At 37.2% G+C, this 22,290-nt stretch overlaps 1 long non-coding RNA gene across 1 annotated transcript in view; it reads right to left on the reverse strand.

Moving 5' to 3' along the window:
* Positions 1-551: 551 nt before the first annotated feature.
* LOC138691257 (uncharacterized) overlaps positions 552-22,290 on the reverse strand; it is a 166,370-nt gene continuing 144,631 nt past the window's right edge. The window contains exon 3 of the long non-coding RNA XR_011329782.1: positions 552-656. This is a non-coding gene — a long non-coding RNA (uncharacterized lncRNA). The remainder of the gene's footprint in view (positions 657-22,290) is intronic.

Consider the following 22,290-nt stretch of genomic DNA (forward strand, 5'->3'; position numbering starts at 1 on the left):
ATTGATGTTACTATTACCTCCAATGTTAGGTTGCGATAAGCAAAAGGTGTTTCTGTTATGGTAGACGTTATCAAAGAGAATATGTTCATGAAGAAAAATACATTATTGATGTTACTATTACGTCCAATGTTAGGTTGCGGTAAGAAAAAGGTGTTTCTGTTATGGTAGACGTTATCAAAGATAATATGTTCATGAAGAAAAATACATTATTGATGTTACTATTACCTCCAATGTTAGGTTGCGGAAAGGAAAAATTATTACAGTGATGATAGACATCATCACACAGAACATGTTCAAGAAGAAAACATACATTATTGATGTTACTATTATCTCCAATGTTAGGTTGCGGTAAGGAAAAAGTATTGCAGTTATGCTACTCTATATTTATTGTAGAAGTTAATTGGCACTAAACATCAAGCTACTAATACTGTATATCCTTCAACTGTCATCAACTTCCTCAGTCTCTTTAACATGTAATTTCATCAGAAACCGGCACAATAACAAGCAGGTCAAGCTATTGTGAAATAGAAAAGATCTTGACTGACCTGTGCTCTGTTGTGACAATCCATTCAGGCGAACATCAATGCTAGCCATTGTTACAAGAGTCTCCCATCTCTAAACAATGAATATTCATGGAGTTTCCTTCCTTTTGGTTCCTGAAACAAACATCCACCATAACTTAGGCATACTACCCCTTTCTATTGTCAATATGGTTTCGCAAACAGACGAACGACTACAGCATTAGCTATCCACACAGAAGACACCCATTCAAATCACGGTTAGTCCAATAATTTGACAAAGAGTTTTGGAAAATTCTCGAAGTAGGCTACTCACATTTTTTGTGCCACCTTTCTATCTCTTCTCCGAAATTCACTACATTTTAATCGTCAGAAATCAACGGGAGACCATGCCCCGGAAAATGAACGTTTTCCCGGGTATGCCCCGTTTTCAACAACTTTACAGATTTAATTTTACCAACAATCTCAATTTCATCTCGTCTTTCCCGTGATTTCATAACACAATTTGTGTGTGTGTGTGTGTGTGTATTATATGTGATTCACGAGGAAAGGTAAAAAATTTAGGATACGATATCTTAGGCCATTTTGAGTGAAAAAGTGCATATGAACATAGGTCCGTTTTCGAACGATGGCGGAGCTAGATGCATTTTTTGGTAAAACGTCTCACCCCAATGTGAATCAGACGTTACCATAAGCTGCTGACGTGGGATGAGGCGTGAGACAAGGTCAAGATCGCAGTGAATGACGTAACATTGGAATATGCATTGTGAACGATGTAGATAAGAGGAAGAAACCGGGTGGTGGGGCATTACAAATGTCCAATCGCCTGCCCTTGTCTGATGTAATGACACAGAACCCGCAGATAACACAAATAGCCCACACTATCATTAATTCATAGCAGTCCAGTGAGCTACCTCCAGTACAGTAGTTATATAGGTACAGTTATCCGAAGTGTTAAGTTTTTTCAAGATGCCTTATAAATTTTCGACTACATAATACCCCGATATTGTGTATGTTTATGGTTTGTGTGATGGAAGTTCCTTGCGTGCCGTCGCTGATTATGAAGAACGCTTTCCGAACAGAAGGGCGCCATATCGAACAGTACTCACCGTCTATGGGGTTGGATGAAAGACTTAGTATAGCAAAGGAAGGGGAAAACGAGAGAGACGCTAATCGACCGTATTTTGGATGCGGCACAGAGAACAGTTACGTGCAACTCTCCTGCGCGATGAGCGCGATTCACGCCCGGTACATTTGAAAATGTGCGAAAACATCGACCCTGACGTCTAGAATATTAGGTATGTATGCATACATGAATATAAACTTTAAATTTGTCCGTTATCTGTCTCTAAATGCGAGTTAGTAAAATGGAATCTTAGAAGTTTTTGTGAAATCAAAGAGCCATATCTCCGTAACCGTTCGAAAACGGACCTATATTCATATGACATTTTTGACTCAGAATGACTTCAGAATTCACATCCTAATTTTCTGACATTTCCTCGTGAATCACTCTGTATATAGATATATATCAGATGATAGACAACATTAAGATATGTGGCTCATATACTGTCATACGGAGACTAAAATGAAGATAGAAAATAGACGCTAGATAACCATAGGAGTTGATAAAGCATCGTAACATAACTCTTTTATTATTATTGATATTATTTTTAGTTGATTATTTAACGATACTGTATCAACTACTAGGTTATTTAACGTCGATGGAATTGGTGATAGCGAGATGGTATTTGGTAATTTGAGGCTGAGGATTCACCATAAGTTATCTGACATTCGCCTTACTGTTCGGGAAACCTCGGAAAAGACCCAATCAGGTAATCAGCTCAAGTTGGAATCGAACCCGCGCCCAAGCGCAACGCCGGATCGAAAGGCAAGCGCCTTAGCCGTCTGAACTACGCCAGTGGCTCAATATTATTATTATTATTATTATTATTATTATTATTATTATTATTATTATTATTATTATTTCTGCTGCATAATATATACATACATAAATATACATGCATACAAAGAAGCTACCTTGCTGAAATATGTTCTGCGAAATTAATTTTTTCTAATGTATTTTGAAATGCCTTAGAAATCATAATAGTCTCTCTGTGATATTTAATTTACATTCTCGGTATAAATAACTTTAATACTTCAAGTTATCTTGGAAACTTTTTGCAATTCGTTGTTAAAATGGGAGTGGAAACCGTTCCTGCAAGTTCTGGAAGGCGAAAGATTAACAATTTATTTCTTTGCACACTGTACACTTGTGCAGTGTGCATTATGAATGTTCAGGAACACATTAAGTTCAATCTCCGCTGCTTCTTTAAAAGGTTGGCTGCACTGTCGTGCTGCAAATTGGTTGTTACGAGTTCTCCTTTGCATTGTCAACGATGTATTCGCCGTCATCTGGCGTCATCGAAATCTCTCTTTCGTTTCCACGTTCGATAAAGATGCTGAGGAAAGATCTAAACTGACCGGGAGGCGAAGTTACTCACAGCATACACTCTAAAATTTATTTGAGCTTAAGCATAAAATGATTGGATTAAAATGTAATTGTCACGGAGTAGGCTGTTACAAACAGCGTTAGAAAAATTTAAGAATATGCCTATTAAATTAATTCCATAAAATATGCGCAACAAACTTAACGTAAGTTGAAAATGCAAATCTGGCTTTCAGATAGTAGCTTCCTGTAAAGCAGGTTTGCATAATTTCAAGGAAAAATTGTTCCGGAGGCGGGTATCGATCCCGGGACCCTTCGCTTAGCGCGCGAATGCTCTATCGACTGAGTTACCCCAGAAACTATACACGATACCGAAAATGTCGTTAAAAATACAAAAGTGCGAAATTTATACGTATTCACTCGTATTTGAGACTTCGGTTATCTATGACACCAGTCTTAAAAACCACGATATGGTGACAACAGACTAAACATAGCGCTTCCGTTCCTGCTTAGCACATGATGTCATACTTTACATCTACTAACGAGAGACGTGCCACGTAGGTAGGCCATCTTACACTTTAAGATTGACCTGAAATATACTTAGAACGAATATAAGAATGCTATCTTACACTATCTACAGTAAACCGTCCTTCACAGGAGCTGAAATTTATTCCAGAGTTTCATGACAAATGACTCAATCCCCATACCAGTCCTAGCCCTTGTTTTTTGCACACTTCGAAATATTTGTTGCTGGGCTATAGTAAATTACTGGCGCCAAACTACGTGCGTTCTTTCCATTATAATACTAAACTTATATTCGTTTTTAAGATTGTAGGGTAGAAGCAAGAAGAGCTTGCCACGGTAAGCTGCGCGAACTTTCGGAAACGTTCGGGTGCACTTGATCTCGCTTTGATTCGATTGGCAAACCGTCGACAGTTCTCAGTCGTATTTCTTTTTTTATATATAAAATCACTGAATGAAATGACAAAGATGTTATAAGAAATATGTAATTGTTGATAATACAGAAACACGATTTTTTTTACACATAAAATCACTGAATGAAATGACAAAGATGTTATAAGAAATATGTAATCGTTTAATAATTGATATTTGACGTTGTAATAAAACACTAATACTATATGATTTTATTAAAATGTTCCGATAACTAGGGTACTATGGTTGGGTTATTTTAATCTGTATATAATCTACTCCTTATGTTACGAGCGGAGCCTGTTTCGTTTTTCATAAATTTATGAACGTTATAAATAATTCCCTAGTTTGACAGTGTAACATTTTATTAGCACTTCCTAATTTAGAGCGAAACGGGGGCCATTGTTAAGTACATAGAATGTTACACAGAACTCTGTTATTTAACAAACACATTTTGAACTACATAAAACTCCTGATATCAGGGATAAAACGCAGAATATGTAACGCAAACGCTAGCTTCCACCCGCTCTGCATACCAACACTCCACGATACGAACAGCTCAAGACCGCGCTTTCGAATGCGCCCTGTAAACAGCATTAGGTGATTCATAGCAGCCCTGTAACGAGCATGGCGGCACGAGGACCGAATATCGTTCTCTGCGCATCAGTCAAATGGACAAACTTTCTTTGCGCTTCCTCTAATGTGATTCTTGTCCCGCGCCTTGGCGTCGTGGTCTAAGACATCTTGCCTAGGACTCGCGTTACGGAATGCGCGCTGGTTCGAGTCCTCATGGGGGAAGAAATTTTCTCATGAAATTTCGGCCAGTGTTTGGGACCGGTGCCCACCCAGCATCGTTATGCACTTGGGAAGCTATGATAGGTAGCGAAATCCGGTTGCGAATGCCAGTATAACGACTGGGGGGATCATCGTGCTAACCACACGATACCTCCATTCTGGTTGGATGATCGTCCACCTCTGCTTCGGCATGAGGGCGTGAGGCCAGCAGCCGGCTGGTCGGTCTAAGCCCTTCACGGGCTGTAGCGCCACGGATTATTAATGTGATTCTTGCGCCACAGTGTGTGCAATTGAAAGGACATAAACTGGCCAACCTAATCCCAGGTTCCTCATGAGTGATTCTTTACTGGTGTCACTTTTGAAGTTCTGTCGGCGGACAGTTGACTAAACAACAACAAGTAGAATATTATGTTAATATGAATCCTTCTGCGCGCACGCACACACACACACAGACACACGCACGTATACACAGTGTTTCACTGCAAACCCAGTTTTTTCCAATCTTTCCTATTTTCTGTCTTCCTTTTTGTCTCCGCATATGATTAATATATCTTAATGTAGTCTATCTTCTGCCCCGAATTCTTCTCTCGTTCACCATTCATTCATTGCATCCTTCAGCAGGCAGTTTTTTCTCAGCCAGTGACCCAACAAATTCCTTTTTCTCTTCGTCATCAGAGAAATATCAATTACAACAGATAGACGTAGTAGGTTTGATGGTCGGAGCAAGAGGACCAATCCCGAAGGAGTTTGTTTATTTTTGCAAGGTTTTTCATTTGCTATCATCTACAATTACCAATGTTTGTTTACTTGCGTTGAAAGGTTCGATTGCATTGTTAAGAAATTACCTCAAATAAGACATTGCACTTTAATTTATTTGTTTCTCTTTCTTGCATTAGTTTTTATATTCATAACAAATATGTACTATTCAAAATTTTTGTTTTTGTAAATGGTATACTTTGTCATCTAGGCAATCCCTGTTTAGGGAAAGTTTGATAATAATAATAATAATAATAATAATAATAATAATAATAATAATAATATAATAATAATAATAACATATTCCTTCTTCACCCACTCTTTCCAACACAGCTTCATTTCTTATTCTGTCTGTCCATTTCACAAGCTCCATTCTTCTCCATATCCATATTTCAAATACTTCTATTCGCTTCTCTTCACTTCGTCGTAATTTCCGTGTTCCTGTCCCATATAATTCCACACTCCACACAAAGCACATCACTAGTCTCTTACTTAGTTCCTTTTCCAGAGGTAAGCATAAAATACTCCTTTTCCTATTAAGAACTTCCATCGCCATTGCTATCCTCCTTTTGACTTCCTGGCAGCAGCTCATATTACTACTGCTTACGGCAGTGATGCCAAAGCAAGCGCATTTTCCTGACCTTGACTTCGTGCGCTGGCATCAAGCGCTAGGTATGGAAGGAGAAATAAGCAGCCTGTTGGATTAAGAAAACAATGGTGTACAAACTTCAAACAATTGGTAAAATTTTATGTCGTTATTTTTATATGGTTACTTTCTGTTTGATATTATCTACAGGGACATCATTTTATTTTTACTAACATTTTTAATATTAACCTGACTATACTTTTGGATTAATGATTGAGACCCGGAAACACCGTTTACTACCTCCTTCCACGACTGGAGTTCAATGATACTGGCGTAAAATACAAACAAATCACTTTGCTAGGTACAGGAGGGAAGAAAAGTAGTTCATACATTTACGTACAGTAGGAAATATCGCGATTTTGAGTGTGATAATTTTCATTAGGTTTTGTTTAATCAAAATACAGTACAATATTAACAATAAGTGCTTTTACTCACGAACTGAGTTATCCATGCGAACGCATTCATTATGCAGTGAATATTATACTGTATACAGCACATTAGCGTACAATATCGAGAATGAAGTTAAAATGAAAAATAATCATGGATATTTAAACACATTTTTGAAAATGGTGACCGTTCATTTCGATACAGGCTTCAGTTCTTTTGTGCCTATTATCGCACTGTAGACTATTGCATCTAATTCCAATTACCAGTTTCGTCCTTCGTACTTAGTAACTCATGTTGAAATAATTCTGCACCTACTCTATAAAAGAGTACCTTACGTACTGTAAATTCAGTCTTCACTTCTGCCCGACCCGCACAGATAAAATTACTCAGACATGCTATCTACTGTCCGTCCAAGTGGTTATGTCGCAGGATCGTAGAAAGGGGGGGGGAAATCACGTGATAGTTAATTACTTAACGAGCCCCTTTTATTTAAGTTATTTTGAACAGTTGCATAATATTACGTAGACGTCCAATTCATTCCTAACAGAAATTAATGTTTTCAGAAAAGAGCTAAGAAAGCCCAGCCACTAGTCTTTACAGTGGAGCGAGCAGAAGTAGGTAGGGGAAATCGGGATGCAACGTAGGCAAACGGACTACAGTACCTGTGCGAAAATATTATTCAATATTGGAAGTTTTCGTCACTGGAAAACGCGAACATATTTCTGAAACGTACTATACTATAATAATCCATTATTTCCTGTGTTAAAACACTGTGCCTTCGACTTCTTTTCTTGTCTAATAATATTGATCCAGTACTTTTGAATATACTCACTATTTTATGAACTGTAGTCGTTCCGGTGGATCAATTCCAAGAAAATGATCTTGAAATTTTGTATTACACTGAGCAGGTGATCTTTTTTTTTTTTTTTTTTCATTTATGGAAAATGCAATTTATTTCCTCTGTTTTAAATCCCCGGACCGTGACTCAACCAACAGACACAAACAGAGAAATTCCTGCCAGTTCCTGATACACACAGCAGATCTCTCCGCACACGTGTACCACGCCACTGAAGATGTCCAGCGGACTAGTGGACGAAACGTTTGGTTGTAACAGCGACAGACCACGGTCCTCTAGCCCGGAAAATACGCATCCTATCAACACCGGCCGTGAAAGCCTACATTCTAAGATTAGAGATGCACAAAATGTCAGATGTACAGCTTGAAATTCAACTCAATCTATACTAATAATAAATCTGTAGCCAAATGTTTCTGGTAATTTTCGATTTTCCAAAAAATAATTGGTGTTAACATGTATAATTAACCATCCTGAAACCGAAAATCGCCTTTTTGACATATTTGTTTGTATGTTTGTCTGTCTTTCTGTCTGGATGTTTGTTACCTTTTCACGCGATAATGGCTGAACCGATTTATATGAAAATTGGAATATAAATGAAGTTCGTTGCAACTTAGATTTTAGGCTATATGGCATTCAAAATACTTTATTTAAAAGGGGGGTTATAAGGGGGCTTGAATTAAATAAATCCAAATATCTCACTTGTTATTGATTTTCATGAAAAATATTACATAACAAACGTTTCTTTAAAAATAATTTCCGATAAGGTTTATTCTATACAAAATTTTGATAGAACTGATATTTTATGAGATAAATGAGTTTTAAAATTCAATAACAACGCTATCTAAGGTGCTGTACTGAAATAAAAACAAATGACTTCGACTATAAGGGGCCTTGGACAACAACAATCGAAAGCTATTAAACATAGCCTAAGAGAATGTTTCTGTGTTTGTATAAAGTAATATCGGAAGCTAATTAATATTGTTTAATTATTATTTCACCATTGTAAAGTGTACTTTCTCTAGATGGACATAATTCTACAATGTTATTACAGTAACTTCTGAAACATATAACAAGTAATATAAAGTATACCTACACATTAAAACTAAATGATATGTCAATCTTCATTAAACTGTGGTTGCATGTAATAACAATTAAGAAACATGTGAAAGGAATTGTCATTGCACCAAATGATTGCTCTCCGGACCAAAATGACCGCATTTTAATTATTTAAATATAATTTAAATTAAGTAACATATTAAACGATTTATCCTTCTATCGAACACGAATGTTCCCTGGATCAAACGTCCTACTTTAATTATCTAATTACTTTATATTTATTTTAACAGGTGCAACGGAGCGCACGGGTACGGCTAGTATTTCATATATTAACACACAAACACTTCGCCATCAGCAATGCATGTCATTGAATGTCAGAACAGGCAGCTACTTACTGCCTACTCTGGTCCCGTGCGCAATTCAAGTTCTAGAAAACTGTTCCTACTACAGATTAACTCGCGTGCTTTAGACTGACAAGGTAAGTATCACACTCTGCATGCCGAAACTTGCCTCGAAACTTTGGTGACATAACCGATGTGCTACGAGAAGACCACGTGCAAAATATTAGCTGCCTGGTTTCACCGCAAGGCCCCGAAATGAACCCCGGAATTATGCATATAAGAAATAGGGAAGTGGATACTAGTCGCTACAGGTTAGAATGGACAAACCTTACTGTGTGCAAGCCGTGGAGAGGTGGCAACCAGCAGCGAACAGAAGCATGTAAATCAAGGTCAGTAATACAAGCGGACGGCTACAGGGTTGATGTATCCAGTACGATGTTGAGAATTGTGTAAGAAGGCGAACTGTTGCAATGAGTTCCACGGAGCAAGACGTAAACTCAATTAATGTACACTTCGCGGCAAAAAGAATGGGCCGACTCTTGGTCGATAGAAATGCTAAGTTCTATCGCGCGGATCACTCGTGTAAACGTAACCCACTGCAAGGCATTGCTGTGGTGTCTCTTCATTGAAAGTCGTCCGCCTATAATGTAGTAAACCTTACGAGCAATGTGTGGCCCAGTGGTAAGGAGTCTGACATCCGTACCAGAGGTTGTGAGTTCGCCTCCCGTTACGATAAAATTATTATTTTTTATTTTAACTTTTACTTAATTTATTAGTTTAAACCGCCCGTGGATGCGTTCCAGAAGTCCTGCCCTATCGTATGACATCCATCCCCAACACGCGACCCTCACGCAATCCGACTTGTTAATTCGTCTCACGAAGCGTTCATCGTATCGGTGGTCATTCATACAATAAACTAGGGCAGTACTATCGTTGCTATTGGAGACGATTACCTTGTCGGAGAAAATTACATTTCTCCACTCGAAGTCCTATCGGAGAGTAGCATACGCAGAATGCTACTGGAGACAATTACCTGGTCGGAGAAAATGACATTTCTCCAATCAAAGTTCTGTTGAAGAGTAGCATACGCAGAATAACCTATGCGAACTAGGGCAATGAGTTATTGTTCCTCTGCCATCTTCAAGCGTAATGACGAGACAGAACTTTGTATTATAGTCGTCCACAAGTATTTATGGTTGCCAAGGTCACACACTTTCCCTTCTTCTTACTGCAAACTTACTCACCCTCCTGCCACCCTAATGGGCTGGGGACCGGTTCTACTGTAAAAATCTGAACTTCCTACACTGCAAAAACAAAACCGAAATTCAGTATCTTGTCTAAGCTTGTGCTGTGCTCTTCTGTGTTATGTGTATAGCTGAGAGTTGTCTAAACTTAAGCTGTGTTATTCTATTTTATATATGTAGACACTTTTTCAAGCATTCAATAACTTGTGGCCGAGTGATTAGTCTCTCTGCCTTGCACCGTGGCGACCCGAGTTCGATTCCCGTCTGGATGGTGAACAAAGTGGGCGCGAGGGTTTTTTATCGGAGTTCTCCCATTTCCCCTCATCATTGTCATTCCACCAATGTTCCATAATCACAGTCACTCTGCGAGATCCTAAGCCAGGTGTCCAGAACAAATAAAAAGAAGTCTGAAAGTTGTATAACTTGTGTTTAATAAATACTATTATGGTTCGAGTATGCTTCACAGTCTAAATATGCGTAGCAGAGTAAATAGATCATTTTTTATGTTTACAAATATTTTTAATATCTTTCTAGCAGTGAGTCATCAGCTATTTCTTCCAATAAAACTCAGAGTTATGGCAACAGCTTTTGGTGTTAGTTTAAACATTTTAAGAAATGTTTGTATTGACGCGATTGAGTCCCTACAAAATGATCCATGCCCACCTTTCCGTTCTCCTAACCGTCTCACGATTCATTTTCCGTTTCATAGTCTCATCCATCATCTAATTTTCCTCTTGATCGTCCCTTCAATCAGTTTACTAGGCCTATTATTAATCTCAATCTTTTTTTTTCTTCCCTTCATTTCACCTTTAGTTGTTTCTTCAGTAATTTTTCTCTGATCAAATTAATTCAGTTCTGATTGTCCTTTCAGCTTTGTCCCTATTAAAATGTTCTCAGCAATCTGTTATTTCACGCCGTCTCGTCAGTCGTTCTACCCTAATAGTTCCGGATTTTAGTTTCCTTCCCATTGCCTTAAATCTTTTTTTTATCATCTCTTGTCACTTTCGCCCCAATCATTTAATCACTCCTGATCGTCTTATCAGTTACTTTCTCCTGATTATCTCGTGTTACTACAACACTGCTTCATAAGTCGTCTTTCACGATTGACGAGACGCTCACTAGTAAATTATAAACGATCTATAGGCCTAAAAGGAACTGGGGCGATCAAGAATGAATGGACGAGATGAGCACAAGGAGACTAACGAGATTTTTTTTTTATAGTGTAACTTGCAAAGGGAAAAGTTCGTGAGGAGGGTGGGTAAGCGGCCGAAACTACGTACGGCCTTGAACACTTCAGAAGTCTGTGTTCCACTATAACTGATAGCAGTATTGCTTGAAAGAGAGAGGAAGGGTTATTATTTATTAGAGTTTGGGCATATTCTAAGAGATATCGCCACATAATTATACCTTTGCAAGACACATATGATGGCAAATTTGTAATAAAAAAGAAGAAGATTGGGGGAGATTCGAACCTTCAGCTAATACTACCAACTTGTTCAATAGTCCAATGCCATAACGACTTACTCTACTGTGACTGTTAATATCGGCGCGGCATAATACGTGGTTTTCCTGTTCATATTCGCTTCGGTTGATTTTGTATTTATCAATTTTATTATTATTTCACTCTTCAAGGGCCCTGATGTAGCTATAATCAACTCGCCATTCGATTTTATTACATATTTTAGACTCTTAAACAAAATACAGCAAATTTAAATGGTTTAATTATGTGTTACCTAGTGAACTATGGCTTTGACGAGACGAGCATGCGCAATGTTATGTCTCTGGAACTTAGAAATTGTCGGCTGGCCCATTCATTTTGCCGCTAAGTGTACTTGAGTTATTTCCGTAAGAATGGTGTTTCGTCTTCGGGAAACATAAACGCGAAAAAAAAGGAAATGGCCCAATTCATTATTGAACTGACTGAAAATAGTTGTACAGAAGTGGACCGGTATGAGGAGATAACTCTCGATGTATGTGAAGGAAGTGATAATTATGATTCAAGTGACAGTGATAGCGATCGCAAGACCCTTGCTCCTGCCACAGGTAATGTTGCAGACTCGAGTTCGATATTCGAGTCAGACAGTGAATCCCCAGAAGCCAGTGATATGAACAGTCAGTTCCTCTGCAAATCGTCCAGTTCAAGCTATGTCGCAAGTACTGTAAAAAATGTAAATATAAATGTCAGCATGGACTACAAGAGTAAAGCTGTGAAATTCTGGCTGAATGAATGTGGTAAAAATCGCCATTCAATAGCATACTTTCGCAGGAATTTCCTTCGCGTTACATCAGAGCGACAACTACGTATATTTATGGAAGAAGCAGATGAAAAATATAACGTCACATCCCATAGAACATAAAAAAAAGTATGAGAAACTACATATTTGCTCGTTTTGAACATCGAATTGCTCCAGATTCCTCTTGGTACTATGGGAAGAACCCAACCGCTTGATAAGTTCTTCTTCCGGCAGTGGAAAGCGCTTTACCACCGCTTATCAGAAGAAATAGCGACGCGCGAAGATATTCTCGCCGAAGTTTTACATAGGAACACCATACTTATATTGCAATCCTTTATCAATTTTCAATTTTCATCTCCACGATTCCGGGATATAATAAGGTATTCTTGATTTGCAAGCAGATACACCGCAGAACGACCTCCTGAATTTGTAGTACCCGTGAAGTATTGTCTTGAAATGACAAAAAAACAAAGTGGCCGAAAGGAATTGTGTTTTCAACATTCAATCAATACGAGTCACTTCTGTCTCTTGTTTATTCTTCATTGACACTATGGGACGCGAGAGAATTTACTCCATTTCACACGCGCACTCCACTCCGTTTGCCAGTGAGACAGGGATGTCCAACTGCGTTGCGTTATCGCCTGACCACAAAGGATTCCAGCTGTGATTTAGGGGCCTTGCAGTGGAAACAGGCAGCTAATATTTTGCACGTGGTCTTCTCGTAGCACATCGGTTATGTCACTAAAGTTTCGAGGCAAGTTTTGGCATGCAGGGTGTGATACTTCCCCTGTCAGAACCGAGCGCTGAGCGGGCCTCGTGAAAGCAGTTGCATTGGTGTATTGCCGATTCCGTCCTATTTCCGTTAGTGTGGAAAGATAAGATGTATGCAATGTATATGAAACTCATTTTTTATGCAATATTGCATTTTATGTATTACCAGTAATATTATATTTGTAAATTTCAACATTTAATTTTCACCCGACTGTACTGACAATGAGCACGTTTGTAATAAGAAACTAGTATTGATCCCCATTGGACCCCTCTCATGACAGAACAGAATGGTCCGTGTTCACGTAACTGAATGAAGTGGGGTACCCATGGCCGAGCTTTAATAATAAAACAGTTCTCGTTATCAAATAAATTAAGTCACTGATACATGAAAACTACGTTGGAGTAACGCAAAGTATGAAGAAATTGAGAGTGTCTTCTTTCTCATTTTCAAGTAATTACACTACAAATAGCGCTCTATATTTATGTTTACTTCTAGTCTACTAATCTCATCTTTGAGAAAAGAATGGACTCTTTTTGATATAATTTGCGAGAATAAATTATATAATACATAATATAATATAATATACAGTAGAACCTCGATTATCCGGCACCCTATTAACCGATTGTCGGATTATCCGACTTTTTTTCTAGTTCCTATTTTCTTTTTGCTGCTGAAAAAATATGAAGTACTGGTACTCTAAGTTATGTTTCTACAGAAGATTATTACAAGCCTTTACTGTAACTACAAAGTATGTAGTAGAAATGCTTCGGTGTCGGCAACAAACATAATTACTTGTAAAATAATCACTACTTACTTCCAAAGAAATTATCCCAAGAATTTCCACAAATCCGTGTACAATTTATTCAGTCCCTATTCCTACTATTCAAGAGGACGTACTCTATAACGTCTATGCAAATGTCTTCCACAGTGGTCAAAGAAAACGTATTGTGTTAATTATAAAAAAAATTACAAATAATTGAGAAGTTTGGGAAAGAAGGAATTGTGGTTAATGCTGCTTCAGAGTAGAAAATTGGCTTTACAACTGTAAGCGAATTAAAAAAAACAAGGATAAAAAGTATAAAGTACCGGTATGTAAATCTACAACACGAGAATTCAAGTATTCCTATCTTTCCGCAGGCAATCATCAAACATCAATCCCTGGCCCTTAAGCACCCGTCGTTGACAACCGAACTTTTAATGAGCTCCTGATCCACTACATAGCACGTTAACACAAGACCACAAAGAAAATTACGAAATTGTGTATTTTGCACTTAATTTATAAACATTTTTTATGGTACGGATTATCCGATTTTTTCGATTAACCGTTCAGTCCACCCCCTTCATTACCACGGATAATTGAGGTTCTACTGTAATATAATATAATATAATATAATATATATAATATAATTTGCGAGAATAAATTATATATGAGGCCAGAGATATAAAAAGAGCAGGCAGAAGTGATATTTCGTGCTACTGGTGCCGCTACTACAAAATATGAAGTTAAAGTTTAACTGAACAACACATTCGACAATTCCCAGTTTCCTTATCATATATGCACATTCCTTTAAATAAATTATAAAATAGGATTAACATTGTATGGGGATTCGTTCAGGAAACGAAGTAAGTTTAAAAATAATTTGAGCTATCGAATTACAAGCCGAATTTTTCCCTTGAGTTACTTTTTTTTGACACCAGAAATAAATCGTCGTCTTACATAACCGAGAGTGCATCTGAACCGTTTTTTTTTTTTTCTTTTCTTTAATGTTGAACAAATTTCTGTTGTAATAAAACATTATTATTTTGTAATTAAGTATTTGTTAAGATTTCCGTATTTTTAAAAGTAACACAATGATATGAATTTCATCAGATAAGTTACGTACATTTTTAATCTCACTTGTTTTACTGTGCCTTTTTGAGTACACCGATCATAGTTACTCAAAATCAATTATTTCTCCCAAGTGATAGCACGAATTCACAGAAAACAGCTCGCAATAGCGCACTGGAAAGGTAAAATAAAATACACTCACACTGGCTATCATTTACTATTAAAGCGCAATCAACAAATACTTCAATATTGCCTACACTCTTAGGTCATTGAAACACTGACTTTACGCTTTTATCGAAATCAAAAAACATGGGCTGACATCATTAAATGTAATTCACTAATGTTGGAATTGAATAGCCCCGTCAGTAACTGATAAAGTTACAAAAAACCACATTCTGAAATAACTAAAGAAACTGTACAGTGTTGTCAATTATTACACAGGCCTGCGAAATTAAATTTTTGTTTTGAGGCACAGGGTTGAACAGGACTCTAAATATAATGTTGGTGTACAGAATTGAAATCTGCTTACCATTTTATCGTATCACGCACGCAAGACTCTGTTGTTGATAAAAAAAATAAAAGCTACGGTACTATTTCTTTACATAACATTATGGTAGTAGGCTTAATCATTTATTTCTGCGGACTTAGGTTTTTTTTGTAAGATTTCATTTAATTTTGTTAACTTGGTCAGGTATTGACTTTACGTTGTCACTTAGACATCTCTTGCTTTACTCTATGAGTTATTTTAACTATATTTTTCAAATATGTGTTAGAGTTTCTTTATTCTAAGTTTTTTTTCTAAAAATAACTAAATATTTTAATTGTACACTCATATAACATAAATGAGTTATACAGGGTGATTCACGAGGATTTACCATCTTTTAAGGAGCTTATTTCCGAAGACATTCTAAGAAAAAAGTGTCATATAAAAATGGGTCCTATTCTCAATATTTACAGAGTTACGTTTCGTTATTGGAACGCATTGCTGTGAACGCGTGATCTTGGTCAGTGTGCAGTCAGCAGTCAGCGCGAGCGTTACGGACATAAAAGATGCAGTTAGTACCGCGACGAGTGCCGTTCACAACCGTGCGGCCAAGTGTATCGAAGTGGACGGCGACATTTTTTTTAAATGTGTTGTAAACTCTCCAAGACTGTAAATTAGGATGCAAAATTGAACGGCAAATAATTAAATCGATGGAAATGGTGTGATTTGTAATAATTGTTGTGATATGTACGTAAGAATAATGTAGTTTTCTAGTTAAAAATAGAAAAAAGATGTCTGTACGAAGCAACTAAAGAGTTCAGAGCACATTTTTAGTTTCAAAATATTTTCCAATTAAAAAATGATACTTCCGAATGGTTCATTTTCTGTTTGTATTATTCTTTTACCTTCAAACTAAAGAAAAAACGTATTTTACAAGCAACTTTAAATTAGTGTAACTCTGAAAATATTGAGAGTAGGAACTATGTTTATATGACTTTTTTTTTGTTCGAAATGTCTTCAGAAATAGCTCCGTAAAGGACTGTAAATCCTCGCGAATCATTCTGTATTATATACTTATATATATATATATATATATATATATATATATATATATATATATATACTTTTTATATTTCTCAGTGAAATAAATCTGAAATTGGGGTACTAGTAAATCTTTGAATGTCTAGCACCTCACATTGATAGAGGCAATATCAGATACTTGAAAACAGTTATCTTTTGTGTAAAGAGTTTTCTATATTTTGTGATAACAAACTTTTCGTCTCTTGATGCGATTATTTTATGATTTTTTTTTTTACGTTTATGACTCCTGTTTGGTCCAAAAATTCTAACTACAATTTTTATCTTAATTTCCATTACCTCTTTTCATTTCTAGCTATTTAAATTATTTACAGGTAAAAAAAAAGAAAAGAAAGTGTTTTCAGAGGTCTTGCCCCTTAACAGTAAATTCTTTTTAAATGCATTATTATGATTATGGTTATTGTTAATTAATTCCGTCCATTAGACAAACTTAAATCTTAGAGTACATCATATTTATTTATAGTCTTTCGTGTATAGACGTTACACGCAATCAAAGGGATTTCCTCAAATACTCTACCCCTTCCTTGTATGATATTTGGTCGTCAGTAATGGAAATTTATAGAAATGTACGAGTAGGTTCTGTTGTCCGTTTGGTGACAATAGGCCTCGTCCACACTGATATAAAAATGCAATTCAATACTAACATGAGTGATGTATATTTGATTCTGCAAGTGAACTGAGTTCGAACTCAGGTTAACCTGAAGCATGATTGTGTAGCGTCGTCAGGGTCACGTGACTGTGACAGCTGGTCTGGACATGACAGCTTCAGGTGTGCTGACGAATGCGCAGCCAGTCGATGCCAGAATTCATGACGTTTATAACAAAGCAAGGTAGTCGTCTCCGTAGTTCAAGTGTTTTATCATCAAACTTTCACAGGTTGATGCCAGACTGAGGACGATATACTGCATCATAATGCAACTATTTCGTTTATATGACGTTATTCCATTTCCGACCAATGAAGTGTAATGAAATTTTGAATTCCAACCAATCACAGTCATACATCGCGATAATTTTTCCAACTCGTTTTATCACAATCAATTTAAGGTATTGTCGTCAACCGTTTCCCCGTAAATCGTTGAGCCTGAGACCATTAGGTGCAGTGTTGCCAAGTCAGCGGCTTTGTAGCTAAATCTGGTGTTTTCAGGACTATGATCAGCTACAGAATTTTACCGTCAGGGGCTAGCTATTCATTTGGCGTTTTTTGACGATTCCGGCAGAAACAGACGATATTTTTAAGTTTTTCTTCTGTAAAGATGTTATAATTGTTTTTATATGTAGCCTACTTGCGGACAAAAATATTAGTTAATCATAAACCAGAGTTTAATATTAGTATTATCAAAATTCTTCATTGTGCAAGTATAAACTATCAACGTTTTAAGTTAACTCGGTTTGGTATTTCCTGCTTCATCCATTGTTGTAGAAATAAGGCATGCCACATTCGTTAAACTTTGGTCTAATCATGTATGCATTGCTTTGTAAATGAATTGATATAATCATAAAGAATAGAAAGACTTACTGGCTTTTAAGGAACCCGGAGTTTCATTGCCACTCTCACATAAGCCCGCCATTGGTCCCTATCCTGAGCAAGATTAATCCAGTCTCTACCATAATATCCCACCTCCCTCAAATCCATTTTAATATTATCTTCCCACCTACGTCTCGGCCTCCCCAAAGGTCTTTTTCCCTCCGGCCTCCCAACTAACACTCTATATGCATTTCTGGATTTGCCCATACGTGCTATATGTCCTGCCCATCTCAAACGTCTGGATTTTATGTTCCTAATTATGTCATAAAGAATAGATAATGAACTGAATTGTTATTTTTATTTATGATAACTTATATTACCATAGGCTTATATAATTTAATTTATCATTCCGCATTGTAGTTTATGTAACACAGACATACTTAAAACCAGACTCATTGTTGGCAGACACGTCTCCAGCTCTTTGTGAAATCAAATTTCGAACGGACTGGTGTGATTGTGAATGTGGTTGTTTCCGAAGTGTCCAGTATATTTTTGATCTACTTCATTCAATTTTGAAGAGATATGCCGCGTAAAACTCCATACGTACAAAAGTTAGAGATGTGTGAAAAAAACATACGCTAATGTGTTGAAAGATTGGGTGGAAGAAGTTACCGATGATAGTTGGAAAGCTCGGCCTAAATGGTGTAAGGTGACACTGAAAGCAAAATATTCAGATTTAATTGTCCATACGATTTTGCATAGAACATAGAGTCTACGAATTGACACATATTTTTCATAATTTAGCCTACATTTTTATAAAATTCTCTAGTTCCTAAAACTGTATAGTTTGTATTTTAAATTTGGAAGTAATGTGTTAAGAAAAATCTGGAGTTTTTCAACTACAGTTTAGCGGTATTTTTAAGCTTGTGCAGTGTTAAATATAATTCTGAGTTGGCAACACTGATTAGTTGCGTAACTAAGCCAGTAGCGGCCGGTGATCGAAATTCTCAGTGAGGCCAGATGCAATTACTGTACATAGTTTAAGTGCCTGCGATAGGAAATGTTTATTCATGATATTAATTATATTATTATTATTACTATTATTAATGAAAAATAATAATGTTTTGCTATGAGTTTGTTTCAGTGATTGAGTGTGATGAAGCAACGCATATTATGCTCAGCTGAAGAAGTATGCGTTGAAATTCTCCTTTCTTCTTTTTTTATTTTTTTTTTTCCTTTGACAGCAACAAACAAGGTCAATGGAAAAGTTTATTTTGCACCACATTACCACCTAACCATTTATGTTGCCCATACCATGATGCATTAGAAACTCGCGTTTAAGATTATCTTTCGGAAAAATTGTCAGCGATGTCGTAGGTATCTCGATAGGCTATCTCTTTATTTAAAACTTCCTTTCTTTCAATATTATTTCTTCTCGAAAAAGGACACTCTAACAATGAATTAACTACATCATCATTATTTCTCGCATTTGTGTTTATATTTTCCCGAAACACATTACAATATTGAACCACACTCACTACTGTATTACGAAGTACAATAGTACAACACCCTCTCATAAGTCATAAACTGAGAGAGAACAGTGTGGGTCTCTGCCTGTTAAACAGCGGAAATTTTTATGACAAGGAAGACAAGTCACCACCGCTATTCTCACCCCATTCTACATTTAAGACCGGTCCATGGTTGGAAGGAGTGAACGCTGAACAGGTCACGAGGCCAGACGAATTGTGCCTCAGCTACAGCTTTTCAAGTCCAACCTCAAAGCCCGCAAAAACATACAAAATGCAGAACCCAGACCCGGCACGAACGATCCTGGCCTCAGGAACAAATTTTACTGCAAAACACTACACTACAAAGTTTTCAAATACTTCTACAGCGATATATGCTTCATTCAAATAACTAAACATAACATTCAACATTCAAATAACATTATATAAAAACACAAAATTTGTTTTCAGTTAAGCCAAGTGACTGAGGCCGGGCCTCACTTGCTTCTGTCAATCAGCCGTCACTGGACTAAGCGAGAAAATTAAGTTTCAACAATATCATAATTTATCATAAAGCACGATGGACTACTTCCAGTTGAAGGGTAAGAGGTATAAAGAGGATAAGTCCACTTTCAGTAATTTTTGAAAACAGTATTTCAAACATAAAAGCTAATAACATTATTTATGTTTACTTCTATTCTAATTGTTTCAGTTCAGATTCTTAAAAATGCAGCTTACGTTTCGATGGTTCGAATGACCTAAAAAAACTTTTTTTATTCTCTTACCCTTAATTTCTATTCTGAGTAGACTGTAATATAGATTGCCTGCATCATACAAATCCACAGACTAAAGTCTTACTCAACGGCTGTCAGTCTTCTTGGGCGTGACATACAAAATAAAATAAGAATTATTCTTGTAACAAGTGTCTACAGTAGCTACATTCTATTCCGTAATCCCAATTCATGGTCGGAAGCAGTAGCGGGAGATAATCTTGACACAGAAATCAATTTCCTACTGATACACAATCTGATATTACTAGTTCAGGTTCTTTCTCTAATCTATTATTTATCACGGGCGCGATGAAATTCTCTCTCTCCTTTAACTTTTCAATCTCAGAAATACGAATCATTAACTATTACACTATGAATAGTCATGATCAGACTGGGGCCGACGGCAGGGTGCGTCAAATGACTACACTCTGGTGCGTACGTACAAACCCTCAAGTCCTCACGTACGGCTGCGGGCAAGTGTAGCTGCTTCCACAGTGGCGGAGCTAAAAACCTAACTTTTATGCGAACCAAATTTGTGATAGATAACAATATAAATTAATTTCAGTTTTTAATTGAAGCGCACTTTCATTGTTAATTGTACTATACTGAAAACAGTACTCTATATACTGGATGTTCATTTCAAAGTGTGTCATGACGTCACTGTTGTTGGGTCACCGATTTGAAGCGAGTTTCAGCTTATATGTTACAGAAGTTGCCTATTATTTAAGGCGTTCTTCAATCTGAACTTGAGAACGTGTAGGGTATAACTTGAACGTCGTAGCAACAGATGGCGGTCTGTACGGTCTGTGTGCTACCATAACCTCTTTCGAACTGTGTTTTGCGCCGGCAAGTCGTACGCAGGGTATTTGTTATCATCGGTTGCGTACGGTAACATTCCACAACACAAATCAAATGCTCCGTGTCCATGTTGACCGTCGAAGTTAATGTCAACAAATACGTAAGTAATCGTCTTAACCTTCTCCCCACATCCCGACAGTACGTATTTCCAAACAGTTCACATTCCTGCCACTACCGGCGTTATCGTACGTATCGGTACGTACTCTTCAGAATGAACGCCGTACTTGCTGGGCAACTTCTCTGCCTCATAGGTTATACACCTCTGCGGAAGTGTAGGAAGATTGAATTCTCTAGGCTCATCGGCTAGCCACATGACGGCATACAGCGAGCCATGACACACTTTGAACTGAACACCCAGTAGTACGTCCGCTCAAATGAGAGCCACTTGCACCTACCTTGAGCGGGAGGCGTCAGGTGTTTCAGTCTTGAAGCACGCGGCTAGTTGTTGGTACGCCAGCGCTGTTGACAGATCTAAGTCGGTGCTCCGAGAACAAGTTCATGTAGTATTCGGTTTCAAACGAGTCCGGAAGTATAATACAGTTAGCTCAGAACGAGGCAGAAGACCGTAAATGTATATTGTGGCTTCTGTGTTCCATACATTATGATTGTATTTATAATGTGGCGTTTTTGGAAAACTGATAATAACAATAGTCGTAAACGTAAATCCACACAATCGCCATTAGGACGCGGTAAGATTGTACAAGAGCAAACGGTGTTAATTATTATTAGTATTTATAAGTATTTTAAAGACGATGCTGTTAATTGCCTGATACCATTGAAAAATACTAGTGCCTCTACAGAAGTGACTCGCGCAACATAAAACGTAGTCGTCATAGAAAATGAGCATGTAATTGACGAACTATCCTCAAAATACGACCATGTTGTACTACGACTGCCCCCCTTACCATTGTTGTCTCAATGCCATAGAATTCGTTTGTTCGGAACTGAAGAGAAATCTCTGGTCAGGAAATGCATTGGGAAATAAATCTATTCAAGAAGTATGTGCTTTAATAGCAAATGTGATGGATGATATTAATAATAAGAAGCATTAGATAAAGTATATCGAACATGTAAAGACAAAAGAAAGTGATTATCGCTCCTCAGAAGCTAGCTTGGAATCTTGTGTAATTGATTTAAATTGTGACTCAACGGACTCTGAATAGATGTTCGTGTTTTAGTTCTGTCTTATAAGACGCACACGAAGGTTCACTTCAGTCTTCAGAAGGGAGAGATGGCAACGCAGCGTTGTTTACATGGACCTGCTCGGAGTCGCGTGCCTACTTGCTCCCTGCGGTAAGTGT

Source organism: Periplaneta americana, chromosome 16, assembly GCF_040183065.1.
Source record: "Periplaneta americana isolate PAMFEO1 chromosome 16, P.americana_PAMFEO1_priV1, whole genome shotgun sequence".
In the NCBI taxonomy this organism is placed as follows: domain Eukaryota; kingdom Metazoa; phylum Arthropoda; class Insecta; order Blattodea; family Blattidae; genus Periplaneta; species Periplaneta americana.